Here is a 23,528-nt window from a genome sequence, read left to right on the forward strand (position 1 = left end):
TAGGATCACCAGGGGAGCTTTTAAAATTACTGATGTCTAAGCACTGTCCCCAAAGATTCTTATTTCATTGGTCTAGGGGGGCAGCCTGGGCATCAGTATTTTTTAAGGCTGCCCAGGAGATTTTGAAGGGCATCCTGGGCTAAGAGCCATGGTGGTAATGTTGAATTAGGAACATTTTGGCAAACAAAAGAGCATGGCGTGACTAGCGGTGTCGTGGCTAGAACGTTCTCTCTCGCCCGGGGAATGAGGAGAGGATGGCGCGGCCTACAATCAGGAGGGATGGAGGACGATGTTCACCTTGGCACCCTGCACGCATGAGTCCATGCCCTCCATCAAAGCCAGCATCTTTTGGGGAAATCAGAATTCCTCCGGGGGCTGGAGAGATGACTCGGTGGTTTAGAGCACATACTGCTCTTGCGGAGGACCTGAGTTCGGTTCCCAGGACCATGTGTTCGCAATCACCTGTACTCCAGTGCCAGGGGATCCAATGCCTTCTTCTGGCTGCCATAAACAACTGTATTTATGCACACAAGTGTGCGCATGCTCACACACACACACACAGAGAGAGAGAAAGAGAGAGAGAGAGAGAGAGAGAGAGAGACTTTTTATTTTTTTATTTATTCTTCCCTAATATATTACATCCTGACTGCAGTTTCCCATCCTCCCTCTCAACTAAGTCCTCCCCCACCTCCCCTCACACACACACACACACACACACACACACACACACACACACTTTTAATAAGAAGAATCTTTAAAAAGTTGAGACTCCTCCTCCTCAGGACAAGGTCTCCTTGCTACCCTACTTGCTAGACCCTGGCAAAATCCCTGATGTTAACCTATGACCTCAGCTAAATTGAAGTCCTCCCTAATGTACAGGGCCAGCTAAAGTGGCTCCAAAGTACCCTTGACTGACAACTTGGAACAAATGAAGGGGACAAAAAGTTCATTACTAGTCATTATGAAGTGTGTCTGGAAAGTTTTTGATCTGTCTACTGCTAAATTCTATGGTTCAAATTATAAAACCTACATTAAAATGGTTTCGCATTTTAGCAAACATTTGTGCCTCGGCCTAAAGGAAGGCTGGCCAGAAACCTGAACTCACCAACCTTGCCCTGCAGATCCAGGAATACCTTGTCATCTGAGGAAAATCAAAGCCTTCCAACTCAGCAACCCCAACTCAGGTAGTTAAGTAAGAGTGTACCCCTCCCCATTGCCCTCCCTGACAGCTCTCCTAACTACACTCTGGTAGGGCAGACTTCCCACACACACACAACCACCATGGCCGCCAGCCTGAGTCATGGAAGCTATACTGCATAAGAAAGACAGAATGCAGGAGCCAAAAAACCACAACCAGCATGCCCATCAACTAACATTCACACACAACTTTATTCTGTCAACACATGCCATGTCCTAAAGGAGAAGCCTACAACACCAAGGATCCCACGGAGATAGCCCAGGAAGTATCTGACTCCCCCGAGTCCATACCAACCGTCCAGTTCTGTCAGGGACTGGTTGCCAAATGCATCCAGTGCCAAGAGATTGCCCTTTGCTGTGAATGGCTCCTGAAGCCAGGACCAGAAAAGCAGTCTCTCTATAACCTAAAAAGGAAAGCAACTCATCCTAGGCCCATTCCTGTATCCGCTCATCCGAGGCCCATTCCTGTATCCCCTCATCCGAGGCCCATTCCTGTAGCAGCGTTGTCCTTCTTCAGCATGGACTGCTGTATTTTCACTTGGCTCAAAGACATTTTTAATTAGAAATGAAACGTACTCCACCGTGAGCCCACACCCAGAGAGAAGTCTATCTGACGGAAAAGCCTTCTGTCCCAATGTACTCTCCTAGATCGTTATAGCAGAAGACAGGTAACCCCTCAAAGTTGAGTCCCGACAGAGCTGAAGTTCCCAGTCCTGTCAGACACAACGCTGTCTGCTGCAGCCCTCTCCCAGACTGCGACAACCACGGGAAAGTTGACCACCTGGCAGAGATCAATCAAAAACGGGTCCCGGACAGTGGCAAAGTTCACGTTTCCCCCTTTAGAAGCACACTTGAAAGAGTTGGGGTGGGGAGGGGTCGGAAGTGAATCTGATCTAAATACACTGTACACATGTATAAAATTCTTGAAGAATTTGGTTTGGGGTTTGTTTTTTGTAATTTTTTTTAAACAGCACACATTGCCTTCTGTCCTGATTAACTCAAACAGCACGCAGTCTCAAGCGCCGGTCTTCGGTTTTAATCAAGGATTTAAGCCTGGAATGCTAGACAAGGAGAGCGTTTGATGAGGACGATAATGAATGGTCCATTAAAGGTGATTTCTCCAGGTTGCTGGGCTCCCCGCCCCCAAGAATGACCACATGCTTTGCTGAGAAATGTCTGTAGGATGTGCTGCATTCCCGGGCTATTTATTTAACTTTATGTGGACGTCATAAAACTTTTTTATTTGCTTTCGGTTAGCCCATAGGTTTTGACAAGATAAATTTTTATTTAGGTCTTTGCCCAGCTACAATCAGAAACAGGAGACTCACTTTCCAAGGCTGGGCTGATAGATGGATTAATCAAAGCCCTCCACACCCCACTTTTCCTTCCCGCGGCCACAGGGATCCACAGACGGAGGTTTTCCTTAATTAAAGAAACTCGGCAACAAGGTGATTTATCAATGATGAATCTTGCAGGCCCTTTCAATGTGTGGTCACTGCTGGCCACTGTTTGAAATTTACCAACATAAATAAGGCCTCTCCATGACTAAACAAAGTTAGAGTAGCAATAAATCGAGGCTGCCACGTCCCCTGCGCTAGATCTGAGGCCAACATAAATACCAGAATGCCTTGGCTGTGACATGCCTGACACCATGACATCATGCACTCCCAGAAGGAACAGCCTCGCCCAAGCCAAAGCCTCAAACCGAACACAATTCCCCCTAAATGAATCAAACTGCGACGGTCTAGACTCACCCAGCTAAGTACCCCACTTCTGGTTTCCTTGCCCTTCTCTGTCAAGCAATCACATTAAAAATAATCTATACACTGACCTAAATTTTACTTTCTCTGCATGGTTAAATTTTGGCAGGAGTAAATCTCTGCTCTTCACACCTCCCAGGAATGTCTGGAAAGTCATCAAAAACTCAGGATTCATCAGCTTAAGGTCCAGTCGCCGCCACGGCAACCCTGTGGTCTAGCTGCCGCTACCTTCAGCGGCGGCCTAGGACAGGGGCAGCACAAGAGGAAACCTCCTCACTCCAAAACGACTCGGTGCCAGTTCCCTCCCCCCACCCTACCCCCAGGTCTTGCTGTGCCCATATCTAGCAACGGGCTGTCATGGAATGCCTCCGTGAAACAAGAATGCCAGCCTAAGCTGGGGCCCGACAGCCCCGGCGTCTCACCCAGAGGAGAGACGTGGGGGGACGTGGAGAATGCACTTACGGGATAGCAAATTCAAAATGGAGAAAGTCTAATAACTAATTGGTGAAATCATAAAAGCTGCCATAAAAGACATTTTCCTTAAACTACTTTACACAAAGCTATATAATTTTATGTCACTTTTTATTTATGTTGCAGTAATGAAAGCTGCTCTGGGAGATGTAGGGCTGGTGAAGAAAGAAATTGAACTGTTTCGGAAGGGAGGGAAAGCCTGTAGATACAGGGCTTAGGACAGACGCCTTTTGAAACACGGGGAGGGCCGGGGAGGAGGATCCATTTACCCCTGAACACCTCTGAGTCGAAATTCTGCAATAAGGGGTCAGTGAGGTGGTTCAGTGGGTGAAGGTACTTGCCACCAAGCCTGATGACCTGAGTTTGATCCCTGGGACCCACAAGATAGATGAAGAGAAATAACTCTGAGAAGCTGACCTCTGACTTCTACGTGCACACCCAGGCATGGGCATGCCCATACACATGTACACCCAGGCATTGGCGTGATCATTCACACGTACACCCAGGCACGGGCGTGCCCAGGCACACACACACACCCAGGCATGGGCGTGCCCATGCACATGTATCCTAGGCATGGGCGTGGCCCATTCACATGTACACCCAGGCAGGGGCATACCCGTACACATGTACACACATTCATAAAGTAGTCTCCACACTGGTCACAAAACCATAGCATGAGCTAGAGTCATGTCACACAGGCTAACATTCCAAAAGCAGATGGGTGGATGGATGTTTCATTTGCATGGACATCTGTGTACCACTTTCATGCCTGGTGCCCACGAGGCCAGAAGAAGGCATCAGAGTCCCTGGAACTAGAGCTACAGATGACTGTGAACCACCACATGGTTGCTGGGGATCCAACACGGGTCCTCCGGAAGAGCGGACAGTGTTTTAACTGCTGAGCCGTCTCTCCAGCCCATAAGCGGGCTTTTATTGTGAGAAATATGTAAATGAACATGGTTTGAGCTTTTAGCTGGAGGCATATTCAAATGAGCCCCATGTTAACTTGAGCCTGGTAAATGCGCAGAGCTGGCATGGGACACAACAAGGCCACACTCAGGACTTGACACACATTGTTTCTTATTACCCGAAGACCAGACAAACTTTGCTTTTTCCCTCTCTGTCTGTATGGGGTGAGTGAGATGGAGGACAAAAAGGGATAAGCTCTAATACATAAAGCACTCAAATAAGCTATAAACACGAGACATTTCAAGTTATCTGCGTGCAAATGGAGGACGCGAAGGGGCGATTTCTTGTTGCTGCACTGTTTCGTGTTTATTAAAAATCACCATGCGACTTCTGTACAGGCAACGTTCCCTATGCGTTATCCTTCAATTGCAAGTTCTTAAAGGAGCCGATGCTCAGATGGGGCTCCCAAAAGAAATGCAGAAAGGGACGGAATGTGCATGCAAAACCCAGAAGTGTGGTACAATTTTCCCAGGGAAATGACGATCGCCCTCAAAGCTGGAGCGCTCTGAACTCTGGCTAACTTTCAAAGCGAGGATGAGGTTGTTTTTAGAAACAATTTGCCATCTATTAACAGTGAAATCCAATTCGCCCTTGCCTCTTAGAAAATGAAATACACACACAGCTCCAAGGACTGGTTGGAGAATCACACAGATAGAGTATTATTTAGGTGGGCTCTGCAGCCAAGGCCACTTTACACCACTGTGGACCAGACTAAACAAACCTGACCTGCAGGCCGACCCTCCAAGGATCCCAAAAGACTGGAAACTCCAAAATGGCAGCGCAGAGCAGACTTCACAGCCTGGTAATGGCATGCAAGCGACACTTCGTCTCTGTCACCCAGCCAAAGGTGGGTGCTGTATATGAGAGTAATTTCCTCAAGAATTCAGAGGGAAATGGTGCTTAGCCTTTTGTGTATGGGGTTCACAGTAGCAAGAGTCTTCAATAGCTGGAGACCCTTGCCCCCCCCCCCCCGCCGAATGTCCATTGTGTCCTTCTGTCTGGTCAGTGTCAGGATGTCAGCTGAGGGGGGAGGGAGCAGTCCATGACGTGCAGGCGGGCTTGTTTGATTCTGTTCTGAGGCACCGGGAGGTCAGATCCAGAGCCTTGCACACGCTAGGCAAGCAGCAAGCGCTCCACCCCAGAGCTATTCTCTCAGCCCAGAAGTTTCGTTTACAAGCTAAAACTATGCCTCCCAGAAACTTCTGGAGATTCAGGGCACTCTTCACTACCAAGTGAGTTTCACTCTCTCTTCTTTCTGCATGCCCCCTCCTGTCCCCACCAAGGCGCTGCCCAGCACCGAGGGCCATACCTGGAACTGAGTCTTGCTCTCTCCAAAACTGCTGGCAGCCGCAGCCAAGTCTCCTACAACCTGTCTCCACACATCCCCTCTCATGACTACCCACTCCATGGACGATGACTCAGGTCTGTCCTGTGGGGAACTGGTTACCCGAAACGGCCCTCAACAAGAAGTTGGCTGGGAAGAAGATGTGTTTCTTGGGTGGGGGAAGAAAGGAAGTATAGAAGAAGCCAAAACTGAGCAGAGGAGAGAGCTCTGGCAATGGCGTCCGATACCACATGACTCGTGGCCTTTTACCTTAGCTGTCTCCTCTGACTGACAAAACAAGACAGGGGCCTGAACCCCCACAGCATGTCACAGCTGCTACCCAGAGGCCTACAGGCCCCGAGGAAAGGCCGTGCTGTGCATCCAGACCTCCAGTCCCTGCCCGCCAGGTCTGATCTCCTCTCAAAACGATGGAAGCCCATCCTGGTCCCTTAGTTCTCCCCAGCAGGAAACTGGGCCACGGGGAAAGGACATACATCGTGCACTGGGGACTTAGGGGCCACCCACTACCCCGTTAAAAGATTTGTAGGGCTCCCGCTTCCAAACACAGACTGTATAGCTTCACCATGGCTGGGATGCGCTAGAGGCTCTGTCCCCAGTGTGATGATGAGCTGCCAGAACCATTAAGAGGCAGGACCTAGTGGGCAGCCATTGGGTCATGGGAGTCCCACCCGCAGGAGGGATCAATGCTAGTTTTATAGGGCGTGTTAGTTCTCTTAGGATGGGGCAGCCTTGTGACTTTGGTCCATTCAGCTAAAAACATGCCCCCGTTCCTTTGCTCTACTACACTAGGACACAGCACGGAGCCCTTGTGAGGATCAGGATGCCAGCATTATGCCATATGGGTCCTCCAGCCACCCGAAATGTGACTGAAATCAACCTTTTTACTCTGTAAGTTACCCCGTCCCTGATCTTTTGTTACAGCCACATAAAACAGACTGACGTAGCTCTGACCCATCATCTTCTTCAGCTATCCAATTCAGTGAGCCCTTATTTTCAGGCAGGCCCTGAACTTGGGGGTCGGAAGGAGATGGCAAATGTATATTGTTTGTGTTGGAAAGCACGTGCACGCTAGCGTTCTCTTCTGTAAAACAACGGTCCCGCTCTGACAGATCGGAAGATATCGCAGCTTCCAGGTAAAGTGTAGCGCATGCAATAGACACAAAGGCGTCCTAGCTGCCCCGGCGAGTCAGGGGCATGGGCACGGCTGAAAACAGACAACACACTGCTGACCAGCCAAGGCCTTCGGTGGGAACGGACCTGAGGTATCGCGGAGATTCAATCACCTGCCAGGAGGGAACTGATATGAGCAGTCACACACTGTTCCTCCAGAAACCAGAAGCCAATAGAGAGACTCTATGGACTGCAGCCCAGTGGCCACACGTGCTGTTGTGGTAGCAACCAAGTCTCCCCTTTCCTCTCTGTGCGGGCCACTTCCCAAATGACCCCCGGCCCCATGTGACCCGCACTGTCTACTTTCGGTTGTCCCCAGAGGTACACTACTGTTTCCTTTCCACTCGCGTGGTTTTTATTTCACAGCGCTCCTCCTGGGGAATCCTGTTATGTCTATTTATGAAATGGGAACAGGCTGGCCCTCTACATGTTGTTAATAGACACCTTGTCAGACATGACCAGAATTGCCCAAAAGGAGAGCACCATCCCTTGCCAGAAGCCACCTCTTGTGTTGCACACAGCAGCCGAGGCAGTCCCCCCAGGAGTCCAGACTCAGGCTGTCTCTGAGAGAGCACCCCGCAAACCCAAACACCTCACAGATGCAGCTAATGGACCCCGAGACACCTACCTGAATCCAGAGCTCGCTTGCTGGGTGAACGTGGAGTATCTACTGCTTCTAGAAATACGCTGCCTGGGTCAAGGACTGGCCCCCGTGCCCTCCAGCACTGATCCTAGTGAGCAACTCAGCTTCTCTGAGTCTCGGCCTCTCCCCTATAATACAGGAATAAGAACTACACCTACTTCATAGGGTCATGGCAAAGATTAACAGTGAATATATGTACATGAATAACCATTTCAAGCAATGTCGGACACAGGGCCATTAATTAACCATTAACACTTATTTATAACAATTAGAATTCTCCCTAATTCATAATAATAAACAATTAGACATTCTCCTAGTTGAAGAATGTCCAAGGAGAGGAGAGGAGAGGAGAGGAAGACTGTCTGTCTGTCTGTCTGTCTAGCCCCACTCTATAAACAAATCTACTACCAGATGTGGGGAACCTTCCATTAGAAGAGACAAGGGGGCTGGAGAGATGGCTCTGCAAATAAGAACACTGACTGCCTTTCCAGAGGACCCAGGGTCAATGCCCAGTACCCACAGGACAACTCACAACTGTCTGTAACTCCAGTTCCAGGGGATCTGACGCCCTCACACAGACACACATGCAGGTAAAACACCATTGCACCCAGAATAAATCTTTTTAAAAAAAACTTCTCGGGTCTGGAGAGATGGCTCAGAGGTTAAGAGCATTGCCTGCTCTTCCAAAGGTCCTGAGTTCAATTCCCAGCAACCACAGGGTGGCTCACAACCATCTGTAATGGAGTCTGGTGCATTCTTCTGGTATGCAGGTATACACTCAGACACAATATTGTATACATAATAAATAAATAAATGTTTAAAAAAAACTTCTCATTAAAAAAAGAAAAGAACTTTCCTACACACACCTTTAATCTCAGCACTCAGGAGGCCTAAGCAAGCAGATTTCTGTGAGTTTGAGGCCAACCTGGTCTACAAACCGAGTTCCAGAACAGCCAAGACCGTGATACAGAGAAACCCTATCTTGAAAAACCAAAACCAAACCAAACACAAAACCTTCCTTCAGCGGTGGGCAGAAGCACTTTCATGCTCCTCTGAGGAGCTTGGCCTGACCTGTACTGCACGGGGCAGGCGTTCACCTGAGTGACAGAGCGCATGCGCAGCATTTACAAAGCCGAGGCTCAGTGCCCAGCAGTGGAAAAAATTTTTAAAAAAGAAAAAAAAAAAAGAAAAGAAAGATAAAAAGACTGGAGTAGGACCTTCGAGATATCTCAGAGGGCAAAGTTCTTGCCACACAAGCCTGGTGACCTGCGTCTGATCCCCAGAACCCACAAAAAGGTGGGGAAACCCTTCCCCACAAAACTGTCCTCTGACCTCTACGTGTGCGCCTCAGCACTTGCGTGTCCACACATACAACATCATGCAGACACACACACACACACACACACACATCTTTGAAGGGCTGAACAGAAACAACCCAGGCTCCCGTGGTGAGGGCTTCATCGAAGATTATTTCAAATCACCGGCATTTCGTGTAAACGCCTCCAATAGGAAAAGCGGGATGACTGCGTGTCCGGGTGGGGATGACCATCACTATCCTCCGCCAACAGTCGGGACAGCGACCTGCGCTGATCCGGAGCTGGGTATTTTTAGATGCCGTTACTGTACCTCCAGCTATTTTACAAGCTACATCTTGTGGACACTCTACAACTGGTAATAAGGAGGCGTGGGGGAAAGGTTAACATTCCTCTTTCCAGCTGTTTCCCTTCCCTCCGTCATTTTTGTCTCATTACCACTCCGCGAGACCCATAAATCTGTCACTCGGATCCAGGCTAAGTGACATCCTACAAAGAAGTTGCTAGTGTCTCTGAGAGACAAACCAAAATGGAACACTGGTTTCACAGCAGTGGGCATTTGAGAGCCTCGGGCCCCGCCGGGCACACACCGAGCAGCAAGTGCCCAGCTGTTCTCAGGCCAGCTGAGAGCTTTCTGCTCATCAGGGACCTGGGCTGTGTCGCCTGGGCCCTGACTCCCCATTCTCCTAATTGGGGCCTGGGAAGAAAAGGAGGTGGAGAGATTTGCAATTTTAAGACAAAAGCCACCCCATTAAATCTTAACAGATGTTTCTCAAGTTTAGAAGATTAAGAAAGATTTCAGCATCAAAAATCAAAGAAAATACCCCGTGACCTTAAAAAAGGGATAAAACACAAACCTCTAACAAACCCCAAGTCCACTCTGACAGCTATCTCCGACGCAATTGACGAGGTGCTATTGATGTTTGGATTAAACCATGCCTCTATGATCAAGTACTCAAACATGGGATAAAAGACGAGTATATTCTTTAATCCTGCCCGCTAATTTTGTCTAGGCCTGCAAAGCAACGAGTGTTGAACGAATGCTGAAAGTGGTTTTGCTTCTGTTTATTGACAAAGCTGTTTTTATTTCATTAATTGGCCACGTATCTTATCAGTATTTAAAGTAATACAAGGAAACCCCAGCACGGCCCTGAACTCCCTGCAGATGGCTACAACTTCCAACGCCACCAAAGGAAGAATCGACAGACGGGTCTCTTAAGTGAGGACGATGTGACGGAGGAAAAGAAGAAAAATATAATAGAGAAATTGGGCTCTGTCTTATTCTTCATCTTTTTTCTTTCTAACGTAACTATAAAATACCATTGGGAATTTTATTTTTTAGCCAGACAGTTTTTAAAAAAAAAATGGAGAAAAACTTTTTTTTTTTACTTACAAAGAAAAGGGTGAAGAGGCAATTAAGCCATTAATTACTCTCTTTGTCTAGAGATTTTTCAGCCCATCAAACTTGGCCTCTTCTGCCTTCATCAGAGGTAGAGCTCACTCTGCGTTACAGTAAGTACTCTTAACAAGACAGTCTTGTGTCTCAAAAGCATCTCTAGGAGGAATTTAGATGAAGATAAATTAAAATCACACTTAGCAGACCCCAGATTTGACAGCCACACAGCGCCCACTATCACCCAAGGTCTTCAAATAAACGAGGAGAGCAGACAAGCACCCTAGACAAATGGGCGCGCTAAGGCAAGGGCCCAGCATTTTGAGGCTTAAGAAACCGGAGACATATATCCAGCGAGACATCTCAGATCGGCCTGCAGAACATGACGTGGGGCATTTGCCTCTGCACCTCAACACCCACTGCGGTTCCGCTCCCAGAAGGCACCACTCTAAGATACACGGTCTGGGTTATGGGTGACGAGCAATACTTGAGGGAAGTTAATGGACTTTCCTGGAAAAAATGTGATTGTTTAAGAAAACAAACAAAAGAGACTATGCCGTGTGGCACTCCCTTGCCTTGTTTTCTCAAGACTATCAAGTTTCCTATTGCAGATGGGGAGGAAGCGTTCGTTTCCCAACTCTGAACGGCTCTCCTCCGCGGCAGCAAGACAAAGGGCAGCGCGCGGGCAGACGAACTTGCCTGTGAAGCAGCAACCAGGAAGACCCTTTGAAAGCCATTTTGGCAGCGAGACTCTGCTTACGAAAGTCCCTCTTTCTATCAGTTCCCAAAGGCTTGCCCAGGTCACACTTCTGGAGCCACACTGAGATTTGAACGATATGTTGGTTTCATCCTCTGAACACTTGCTCTTGGATCAGAGACTATGCAAGTACTCATTTAACAGCAACAGCTTTATTTTGGTGTGTTGCTATGGCATTTCAAAAACAAAACAAAGAAAACCACTGTTCGGTAATTGTGACAAAACTTCTTAGCCCCAGCACTGAGAATCAGGTCTAATTGTTCTGTAAACATTCTTTGATTTGTTTACCTCCACGTCAAATTAACCTCAGCTATGCCAGAGCAGACACTGGTTGGCTGTGATACACAGCATGCTACAAACTGTGCCCCAGACCTCAAATAACTACCAATTTAAATACACTCGTGTGTGTGTGTGTGTGTGTGTGTGTGTGTGTGTGTGTAGCATACCCCACATGTGAGATTAGAAATTAAAGTGTCCCTGAGGCGTGTGTTTGGATAACGTTTGCCCTCCCTCATTTGCTCTATAGCATAACACAAACAGCTTTTCCAGAAATATTAGCAATTTTTTTTCTGCAGAGATTAAAGATACAACAGGAGCCTACGAAAATTAAGCTACAACGACAGAAAACATGCTCAGTTGCTGGGGAAATGATCACCTGCTCAGACAGGAGAACAAGAGAGACGGCCAGCGCAACCTATGCCTTTCCTTCATCAACAAATATTTAGCCAGGCTTGGTGGTACGGGCCTGAAATCACAACTACTCCGGAGGCTGAAGCAGCAGCAACACAAATTCAAGGTCGATCTGTGCTACAGAGAGTTCAAGACCAGCCTATGCAACTTAGTAAGACCTTGACTCAAATAAAAATAAAATAAAATAAAAAGAAGGCTGGGGCTATAGCTCAGTGGGAGAGTGTATGCAAGCCATATGGAAGGCCGTAGGCTTAATCCCCATGACCACGCAAACACACTGCCATGCATTCTTATTTCTGATTTCAACTTAACTTTTAGATGTTAATCATATATTTACAACCCCCATTACCCCTCCCATTCCTGCTGAACCCCTTTTTCTTCCCAGTAAGTCTTCCTCCTGTCTTTTTTTTTACTCCTCCTGACCTACTGAGTTTAATGAGAGTAGCTTGCTGAGTAAGAGTGGGGCCATTTACTGGAACAAGGCCATACCTCTAGAGAAAAGTATTTCCTAGTCCCTAGTACCCACTAACTGCCCATGGGTCTTTAGGGAGGGATAGGGCATCCCAAGCCCTCCTCCCTCCGTGATGGAATGTAGAATGAGCCCACACAATGCAGCTCCTGTGCAGGTCAACCATAGCGATCATGACATCATGAGTACACAGCCAAGCCACGTCTCCTCCCCACCCTCGGGTTTTCACATTCTTTCTCCTTCCTCTTTCGATTTAACTTTAATATAACTGAAAGCTTTTCTTCCTAGAAACTCTACAAGGTAAACCTTTCTGGATCTTTACAGAAAAGGAAACTGAGGTACAGAGAAGATATTTTTTGGCTCAAGATGGAACACCTCAAGCGGCAGAGTCTGGGATTCACATCCGGGCACTGGCTCCCCGTCCATACTCCACTATGGTAGAAACCATTTGCCCTGTCTTTGCACGAGGCCCTAGGATGACAACCCATGTTCTTTCTATCAGTGAGCTTCTAACCTAAATGACGATGACAGAACAACATTGTGAGGGTGTTAGTGTAGCACATGGAAAGGCCAGAGAGAGCCAGGAAAGATTCCCACATGGGTTAGAATGTGGGGCAGGGAAGGACTTTGTGGATCACATGCAGAATTTTCCAGTCTCAGCAATACTGACACTGGGGTCACGGATTTCTGTACAGTGGAGGCTATCCTGCAGATTGAGGAATCTTAGCCCTGGCTTTGGCCTCTACTCTCTAGATGTCGGCAGAGTCAGTCTTTCCTACCGTAATGGCCAAAAGACCTCCACAAACATCATCCCCTTGAGAACTCGGGCCTAAAGGAATCTGGGTCCAGTCTCAACCCAAGTGGTGAGTGCTAGTTACCAGAAAAAGAACCAAAGAGAGTACTACACAAAGGACAGAGCCTACAGTGCCCAGGGAGAGCGGCAGTTGCTTCCTGGAGACTGAAGGGTAGACTGGCTCTTGGTATTGTACATAAAGGATTAGAAATGAATCTGGAGAGGACAGGAGTTGCCACAAAAGGCTTCACAGGCTGCACTAGCTAGTTGCTCCAAATTCAAAATCCAAATGGAGTGATCAAAGAAGGAAGGGACAGATCAGACTCTGGGTGTGGCTCTTGGCTTTGTTCTGTATGAGCAATGAAGGAAAGAACAAGATAGATACCAATCAAGAAGCTAAGCTTTGTTTGCATTTTTCATCTCTTTTCCTTGTGACTGCGATTTCATTTAAAAATCACGTGTGTAGATGATAGCGGTATAGCGCTTGCATGACGTGGACGGGGCCCTGGGTTCATTTCAACCACTGCAAAAGACAACGGATGAACTGAAATTAAATGTTGATCACACCAGTAGTAGAAGGAGTGAAGTTCATGAAAGAACAATTTGCAAGTAAGAATGGCCAGGAAACATGTGAGAAGTTGGTCATTGGTATCTTACCAATGACAGTGAAACTCACATACAATCTCTCCCTTTGCCTAGCAGAGGGGCAAATAATTTTCTAGAACCACAACTACATCTTTTCCTGACTTAGAAGCTGCCTTCTCTTACACTGCTACTGGAAGTCAGTATTGGTGCTGCCTCACTAAAGAGCAATGGTAATAAAACCAGCGTGGGGCTAGAGAAATTGCTCAGTTGAGAAATTGCTCAGTTCATAAAATGCTTGCCTGGCAAGCATAAAGACCTGAGTTCAAGCCCAGCACACATAAAGTAGATAAAATAGATAGGTAGGTAGGTAGGTAGGTAGGTAGACAGACAGACAGACAGACAGATAGATAGATGATAGAAGATAGATAGAGAGATAGATGATGGATGGATAGATAGATAGATAGATAGATAGATAGATAGATAGATAGATAGATAGACAGACAGACAGACAGACAGACAGATAATAGATAGACAGATAGAACAAACTAGGCATGGTAGCACACACTTGTAACCACAGTGTTGGGGGAAGCAGAGACAGGTAGATCTCTACCACTCAATGGTCTGCCTCTCTAGCCTATGTTATACCGATGAGCATGCTCCCTGTCTTTGAGTCCTGGAATAACACTGCATGTTCCTTCCCTCGATAAGCCTCCTTGAATAGGCTGTGCAACAATGACAAAATGGAATTATAAGGCCATGAGTTGCCAAAAGGTATCAATATTCCTCCCCACTATCCTAACACACCCCATAATGTAAATTGTGCTGAATAAGTTGAAGACTCTTCATGGTGATAACCTGACAGCAGTACTGCTTCTTGCACACCATCCTTTTGTCCAACCTCTTGAACACCATCCCTCAATCCTTCCTCTTGCACACCATCCCTTGGTCCAACCTCTCTGAACAGACTAAAGTTGGTCAAGTGGACATCCATTTGCCCATGCACACGATATATTTTTTAACACTAGCTTTAGCAGATAATGAGTTGAATCTAAGACATCATTAAAGGAGCTAGCTCTTGCTGTTGTTTGCTTGGAGGATGTTTTATTAGACTCTACTGAAAAATTGAGAAAGCTGATTATTAGTATCATTAAAAATGGAACTAGCCTCCATTAGAGCAGGCATAGGCCCTCTGTGAAATAGAACCGCTACTCCATGACCTCTTCTCATAACCTTACCTTAATCAATCTAGCTATTAAGCGATGACTATGTTCTTTCTAATAAGTGTAGTATCCAACAGTTGGAGGTGGGTAGAGTTTAGAGATCCATAATGTTATCAAGTCACAATACAGACTCTTCCACATTCATTCTTGTAGCAAGCAGACCCCCAAGCAGCCATACAATCTCATCTACGAGCTGGAAGTAGTGCCGACCAAACATAAACATAACACATAGCCTAGGGACGGATAATGACCCCACAGTTCTCTGATGATTTCAGAATTAAGCATTAAATTTCACTCTAAAATGTAGGGCTCATTAGAATAGATTTCTGCACAAGGGTAGCGTCTAAGTTAGGTTTGTATTACTGCAATAAAATGCCATACAGTCCATCTCAGGGGATACCAATGCAGGAACTCAAAACAGGAACCTGGAGGCAGCAACTGAAGCAGAGATCATGGAGAAACACTGCTCGCTTCCTGACCTGCTAGTCATGACTTACTCCGTCTGCTTTCTTAAAAACTCAGGACCACCTGCCCAGGGGTGGCACCATTCCCAGTGAGCTGGGCTCTCCCACATCCATGATTATTAACATTAATGGGTTAATCCCACCATTAACCAATCCCACAGACTTGCTTACAGACCAATCTGTTGGAGGTATTTTCTCAAGTGAGGTTCCTCTTCACAAATAATTCTAGTTTGTGTTGAGTTGGTTATAAAAATAGAAAAAAGAAAGAAGGAAGGAAGAAAAAGGAAAGGAAAGGAAAGAAACTAACCAGGGCATATTGACAACCTCTATAATCTCTGCAGCACGACAGCAGCGGTTCTCAACCTTCCTAATGCTGTGACCCTTTAATACAGTTCCTCGTGATGTGGTGACACCCCCCCCCCGCAACGATTACAATTATCATCGTTGCTACCTCATAGCTGTAATTCTGCTGCTCTTGTGAATTGTAACGTAAATACCTGATATGCATGCTCTCTGATATTCAATCTGAAGTCTGAAGTCAGCCTAAGTCAGTCTGAGGCAGCAGTCTGAGACGCCTCTGAGAATGAAGGCTGAGCTTGCTGTCTGAGGATTCGTAGAGACAGGATTACCCCTTCAGTCTGAGGATTCGGTAGAGGTAAAAGGTCTCCCCAGTGGCTGACTGCTTCTCTGATCTCTTAGCTCTCACTCCCTAATATCTGACTCTGGAATTTTATTATTAAGGCCAATTAGAATTCGTGCTACAAACCTGAGTATGCATTAGTGTGAACACGCATACAAAAATATGTATATGTGAGCTTATGTAGCCTGACTGTAACAGAATGTTTTAAATTAAATTACAGGCAACAGACAGCCTCATCATATTAAATTTTTAAAAAGGAAATCTTTAAGAATTGGACAAAGAAGAAATCGGTAAGTAGGAAAAACTTAAAGAGCTCATTTCATTTTTAGGGATGAGTCCAAGGTTCAACTCATTTGAATAAGCCTGAATACATTAGACACATAGGGAAATAAGCCACTATTAGTATAATCGCTTACATCTGTCAAATGTACCCTGATGTATAATGTACTTTTCTTTACTCCAGAGAACTCCAAGGAAACAAAACTTGAGATGAAATTTCAGTAGAAGAAAGAATATTGCTATCCTGTACTAAATCCTGTACTTTCAAAGAAAATGGCACACTCAAATCACCCAAAAGCCAAAGGCAGGTGTTACAGAGACCAACAGGAAGAGTGGGAAGGAGACAGCCATGGCTATTGGGAAAGTCAGGCTGGCTCTTAGAGAAGAAGAAAGGGGGTCCAGATTTGAGCTGGATCTGACCAGCCCCAAGACAGAGGGTCCAACTGGACCCCCAACCTTCAATGGGGAAGGCAGAATGCCCACCTTCAGAAAAGAGAGAATTAAAAAGCATGCATTGCATCCTTAGATGTGGTACACATGTGTAGAAAGCAGACTGCAAAGAGTTCTGGACCAGGAGTCAGAAGTAAGGACCCAGCTCAGCATCCCCATTAACTATGTGGTCTTGAAGGAGGTCTCCTCCCCTCTCTTCAGTTCATCCCACATGTCTAAGGTGGACTCAAGGAAACCATTCTGTCTCCTCTCAGGAGAGTCAGTCAACGTGGAAGTTGGAAAGTACGGGAAAAAATGAAGTTCTTCACCATGAAAGAGTGAAACCCTTCACACTGCGAGTCATTCTTCCTGTCACAGAGACAGTATACTCTTCCAAGTCTACGTGTTCTAGAAGAGGGTAGAAGGATGGGAGAGAGGGGAGTCAAAACTGTTCTGTAGCAGAAAAAGGATTTCTGAGGTCAAGGCCTGACCTCTACAGTCTCGCCTCTGCCTCTGTGGACAGTGCTGAAATCTTACAACTGGGCTATGAACTCATCCCCTTGGAATTCCTGCTCAAAGGGGCTCTCCCCTCACGGAGATTTAGGCATGAGATTACCACCTCCCTCTCCCAAGCAAAAGAGAGAAACCCAATGCTGGGGCTGGATGACCACCTCCTTCTTTCAGAGACCTAGCAGTCATGGGGACTCCTGAGAAGAAGGAGTCCGAAGTGATGCCCCATGTCACGTGGTCCCTTAATCCTCACTTTAAGTCAGATTTAAAAGTCTTCAAAGCAGACCTTTGACCAGAAGTAAAATGGCTAACTGAAAAGGCTGCTTTTGGAGGAATAGTTCATGTTCATCCAAGGGGCTTTAGGACATTCCTATTCCCATTCTCATTCCCATTCCCATTAGGGGGAAGTCTCTTGGGCATTAGTGTCAATCTCACCAGTACCAGCTCTGGGATCTGGCAGGTACTGAGAACCTGGTTAGTCTTGTGTCTCCTCTAAAGTAGGTGAGCGAAAGATTCAACACTTCAGAAGAGCTGGAGGTGGCTGGGAGGCATTGTAAGAGCCAGAAGAACGAGAAGTTTGCTGTGAGCTTGTGTCTCCTAGAAATGTCAGAGCAGCTACACCCATGATATCTCATCAACATGACTGCCTAAACTTGACCTGAACAAGGATGACATCAGTACACATGCTAACATGGATGGGAGAAAGCTCATAAGACTTCAGTTCTAGACAAAGAACTACAGGCAATTAAGGAATGCTGAGAGCAGGAAAAATAGTCTTCCCTAAAGAACGAAGCAACTGGTTATCTAATACTATATGGTCAGCACCAAAGACATACATAAACACGTAACAATGTATGGATTGATCAAGTTGTATTTATATATTTAGGATATATGTGTATACATTTCTGTTACATAAATATGTAACAATGTTAAAGAAAACAAGGCCATGGATTTGAAAAAGAGCAAGGGGGGGTTCGAGGGAGAAGAGGGAAGGGAGAGATGCTGTAATCTTATGATAATCTTTGAAATCATAATTTTAAAAAATCGGTTTAGAAGAGAAAGGTTAGACAAGGTCCCACGGAAGCATTACATTAGGCTGCTACACAAGTAGCAGCCCACTATTTATCTCCAGGATGAGCCATTACTGATTACTGATGCCCGCAACAAGCATTTTTGGAGCACCAACTATATGCTGTTTTCTAAGTCAGCAAAGATGAAAATGATGGGGTCACAAATCCCCAAGAGGGCAAAGTCTAGTAGGGAAAACAAGGAAGTCGTCTTGTTCAGGGGACTACATCAGTCTGAGTGCGGTACAGAAGGACAGATGAGGCTCCTCCAAACAGCACTTTTGGGGTTTCCTTGTGCATGCAACTCTCCCAGAGTATCAGGCCAAGGCAGGTCCTGCATATGGGTCTGAGCTGAGGCTGGAGATCCCGAACTCCCAACCAGTGCCCAAGAGAGGGTGAGCTGCCGCAGGAACACAGGCCGCACTATGGGAAGCCAAGGTCTTCAAGAAATGCGATGCCTGAGCTGAGTCTTGAAGAAGAAGCAGGAAATGCCCAAGGGGAAGGGGATGGAGGCAGTGATGGAGCTGATACAACAAAGGGCATGGATTGTTCTGGGGTAAGTGTTTTGGGCTGGCTAAAATAGGAAGTGGACAGTAAGGTTGGAGAGAACCAGGACAAGGGCACACAGGACCTGTTTGTCTGTCTGTGACATTCAGACTTTACTGAAAAAACAGGGGGACCATTAACACTTTTGATCAGGGGAGCATTACGTTCAGACAGCATGTCCAAAGGAGTTTTCGGTCAAACGCCTAGGAAACAGACAAGAAGATAATGCCGAAAGGAAGCCAATTACGAGGCTAGGGTTTGTTCAGAGCGTGGTCCTGTCACTTTCACCCTCCTCTCTACTGGGTCCTCACGACAACTCAAGAGGGAGTCAGGTGCCCTGACACTCAGGCAAAGGAATCTCTTGAACCCAGGTGCTCAGACAGCCTAGGCAACAGAGCAAGACTCAGAAAAAGTCTCACGGAAACATGAACAGCCACCAGCTACCCCTGCAGGTGCTCACCTCATACAGGCTCAGCAGCACCTCCACCCTGAGTTCGGCTCTCCTGGAGTGACCAGACCCCTCTCCACGGCTTTGAGTTTCACAACCGAGCCCTGCAGGCCTCACTGGGAAAGCCTCTCCACACTGTCCCAGGCCCATTGATCTATGTAATGCAATGTCTGCTTCATTCTCTTCGCACTGAGTCCCAGAGGACCTGATGCTCCTGAATGCCTTTTTATATTTCCTTTTGCTTCTCATAACGTAGCTCATCTTTCAGAAGTGCACCTGTGCTGTATCTGCAAGAATTACGTAAGAATAATAAAGGAATGCTGAGCGCTCTCCTTGGATGGACAAACAGATGCTACCAACAGACCTGATCTTCCTGCGTGGCCATCCCTGGGGGACTCTTGGGGTCTTTGAACCCTCCTAAAAGGTAACCTCAGGTAGGCTGATGACCAAGAGTAGTCTTTCACGTCTTTTCTGTCTCCCCAGCTCTTCACAGTGTGTTCTGTGTAAAAAGGAAGGAAGGAAGGAAGGAAGGAAGGAAGGAAGGAAGGAAGGAAGGAAGGAAGAAAGAAAGAAAGAAAGAAAGAAAGAAAGAAAGAAAGAAAGAAAGAAAGGAAATCTAGACATGCAATTCACCTTTGCTTTGATTCCCTTTGTGGAAAAGTTGAGGGAGGGAACCGTACAACACATCTATTGTGATAATTCAGGTCACTGCTACCCTTAGAGTTAGCAAACTGCCCACCACAAGACAGTCAGGGAGAAAGTATTTCCTAAATTCCAGTTTCACCTCGTCTGTGGCCATGACACATTCTGGCCAAGGTGAAGCATAAAGCTACAGCACTAAGCACAGGCCCTCTGTGACGATGCCCATTGGCTCCCAGAGGCATTTGTTCTGGTTCACTCTGCATGAGGAGGAACTCCTAGGGCTTCTGCTTATGCTGTGTGTGTTTTCCAGGTAGGACAGGAGTGGTGTGCCTGTGTGTGTGCTGGGTGCTACACAGTATAACGCACTGCCTGGATGTTTGTATACTATACTATATGTTTATAGTATATAGTATATATAGTATATAGTTTATAGTATATAGTATATAGTTTATAGTATGTTTGTATACTATAGCAAACATAGTATAGAGGAACACAGTGTTGGTGTCACCCAGGGTGACTTCATCCCTAATTGGCGAGGCCATGAGGAAAGCCACAAACTGGGAAGACTTATGCACCCATCAATTGGTACGTGCAAAAAGTATTCTATAGATCTCTTCATGTGTACCTTACTCTACCTACTCAAGTGCCATCCAAGTATCTGCCTATAAGTCTCGAGCTGCCAGAATACAGAATACAGAACACAGAATAACTTCGGGGCTGCCCAAAGTTATCAAGCATACACCAAAGTATGCATCATTTGCCACGATAGTTTCTGTGCAGAAAAATCTGCCCATGAAAGAATGAAGATGGGCAAGTTTGCTGACACGCTCTCCTAGAGTTGTCTGACGCTGTCTGCTCACAAGCTCAGAGCAACTATGTCACATACACCTTGTACCACCCATTTTCTTCCCCAGTAAGAAAGAGAACTGATTTCTGAGTGTGAGGCACAGAGGTTCCTGCCCTTTGGCTCCTCCCCACTTGCTCCCAGCTGTTTGGGACTGAGCTCCGAAGGAGGTTCTGCACGGGAGATCTGGGATGTGGTTTAAATGCTGCCTTTGTTGTGGTTACTGTGATGGTTGGTCATTGTCAGTTGTACGGGATTAAGAATTACCATGGAAATGCACCTCTGGGTGTGTCTATAAGGGGTTTACAGAAGGCTTAACTGAGGGGGGGAACTCAGACTGAATGTGGGCAGCATCCATCATTTGGACAGGGGTCCTAGATTAAACAAAATGAGGAAGACAGAGTGGAAGTTCACTGAGCACCAGTACTTCCCTTTCTGCCTCCCGACTGATGTAACACACCAGCTATCTACCATAACGTGTCCTCAAACAGTAAGCCGGAAATAAGCCCTACCTTCCCAGTTCCAGATTTCTGGTCATGGCAATAAACAGGCAGTTGACACCGTAACCTAGTGAGGAATTTCAGTTTTGCAAATGGCTCCCATCTACGACTCTGAGAAATTTTGACAGAAGGAAAGACAGAAAAGCTACCACCAGAAGATGGGCCTCTGATACCCTACAGATTTTTTTTAAGGTTTGGGGGGCAAGGACTGGAGTTCAGCAGTTATGAGGTATTTGTTGCACAATCATGAGAGTCATAGTACAGATTCTAGCACTGTGTAAGACGCTAGGCATCTTTGCCCAGCAATAGTGGCACACACCTTTAATCCCAGCACTTGAGAGGCAGAGACAGATGGGTCTCACTGAGTTTGAGGCCAGCCTAATCTACAGAGTGAGTTCCAGGACAGCCAGAGATGCATAGAGAAACCCTGTCTTGAAAAACAATGAAAGAAAGAAAGAAAGAAAGAAAGAGAGAGAGAGAGAGAGAGAGAGAGAGAAAGAGAGAAAGAAAGAAAGAAAGAAAGAGAGAACGAAGTAGGCATCCTCCTTAACACCTGTAACTCCAGTTCTGAGGCATTCAACACTCTGTTCTGTGTCTACACAAGCATGCACACCCACACATGTGAACATATACACACACACATACATACACATATATATGCACATATATATATACACATACATTCTTATTTATATACTCATACATACATATGTACACTCACATACATACAAACACACTTGTACACATACTTACATATATTCACACACACACACACACACACACACACACACACACACCTTTTCTTAAAAGCCGTGGAGAACCAAAGCAGCAATGTTTCACCAGGAGCCATTCAAACCTGGCCCTTGCCCGCTGGCCTGAAACAGAGAAGGTTAGCACTGTAAGGAAGCCCACAGGGGCACCTACTCCTTACAGGAAGAAGCTAACATTCCAGAAGATGACCATGACTCAAGCTGGGCCTCATCCCAGCCTCCTGACTTCTCATCCAAGTTCTTATCCAGTGAGTCAATCTGGTGATATGAGGCAGAAAGATAAAAGTACATGAAAAAAACTCCCCAAAGGAGAACTGAGGTCCACGCTTTCATGTGGCTAACGACTTTGCTCCATTCCCACCCCCGGGGAATCTGATAAGATACTGTTGGCCCTTCCCCAGCACTGCAGGTAAGGCGGTAGTGATGGATCCTTTCATCACCGAGCCGGGGAGCAATGTCTTGTTGTTTTGCTGGGTAAAACAAGACAAACAGGCTCCACTTTAACTCTGCAAGACTTGGAGGCAAATGCCTGTGACGATCCGGGGGAAAGACAGAAAGGAGCACACCCAAGTGCGTCGTCCCACTTCCTGAGAAGGAGAAATTGGTGAAGATCAGTCACTGCCTTCAATCCAGGGGCAGTGCTAAGAAGCTATGTATAATGCAAACAGAGGTACTGACCCAATAATGGGAGTTTCTCTCCTGCACCTCAATCATTCTACTTAAAAATTACTGATATTAAAATGCTCTAAATTCTGAGCTCTGCTTCAGTATTCAGAAGCATGATTTTTATACAGGGACTTTTTGAAAATAATGTCTCGTTTGTTGTTTTGAATACAATGTCATGTTAGATGTAAAAACGATTTCCTATCTAACAGTTCTGGAAAAGTCTAGGTGTCACCAAGATTCTTTTTTGAGGCCTCCCTTTGCCTAACAGCTGCCTCTCCCTGTGTCTTCACTAGATGTTCTCACTGTGCCTGCCTGGGCACATCCCTTTTACAAGGATACGGGTCCTGTTGAACCCAGGGCCGTCCTAATGGCCTGTGCTGCTTAGCACTACGTCAACTTGACCCAAGCTAGAGTCATTCGGGAAGAGGGACTCTCAACTGAGACAATGTCTCCATAAGATTGTCTTCATAAGCGAGTCTGTAGTGTGTTTTCTTTATAAGTGATTGATGGGTGAGGGCCCAGGTCACTGTGGATGATGCCAACTCTGGGCTGGTGGTCCTGGGTGCTGTAAGAAAGCAGGTTGAGCAAGCTAGGGGGAGCAAGACGGTGTTTCTCCATGGCTTTGCTTCAGTTCTTACCTCCAGGTTTCTACTCTGAGCTGCCCAGCCTCCTTCTCTGATGAACTGTGCTGTGGACCTGTAGGCTTGAAGTAAAGCCTATCCTCCTTAAGTTGCCTGAATGGGTGATGGTGTTTTATCACAGCAATAGAAAAGTAGCTAAGGTATTACCCTACAGTGTGTCTCTGAAGACCTTATCTCACATCCAGTAACACTGTGAGATAGAGGGAGGAAGTGTTAAGATTTTAACATATGAACTGGGGGACACAACTCAGCCCTTCTTTATGTATACCTATTCCTAGGTACCATATGTTTAAGGTGGGACTCTCTA

Source organism: Myodes glareolus, chromosome 8 (genome assembly GCF_982192425.1).
Source record: "Myodes glareolus chromosome 8, mMyoGla1.1, whole genome shotgun sequence".
Taxonomy (NCBI): domain Eukaryota; kingdom Metazoa; phylum Chordata; class Mammalia; order Rodentia; family Cricetidae; genus Myodes; species Myodes glareolus.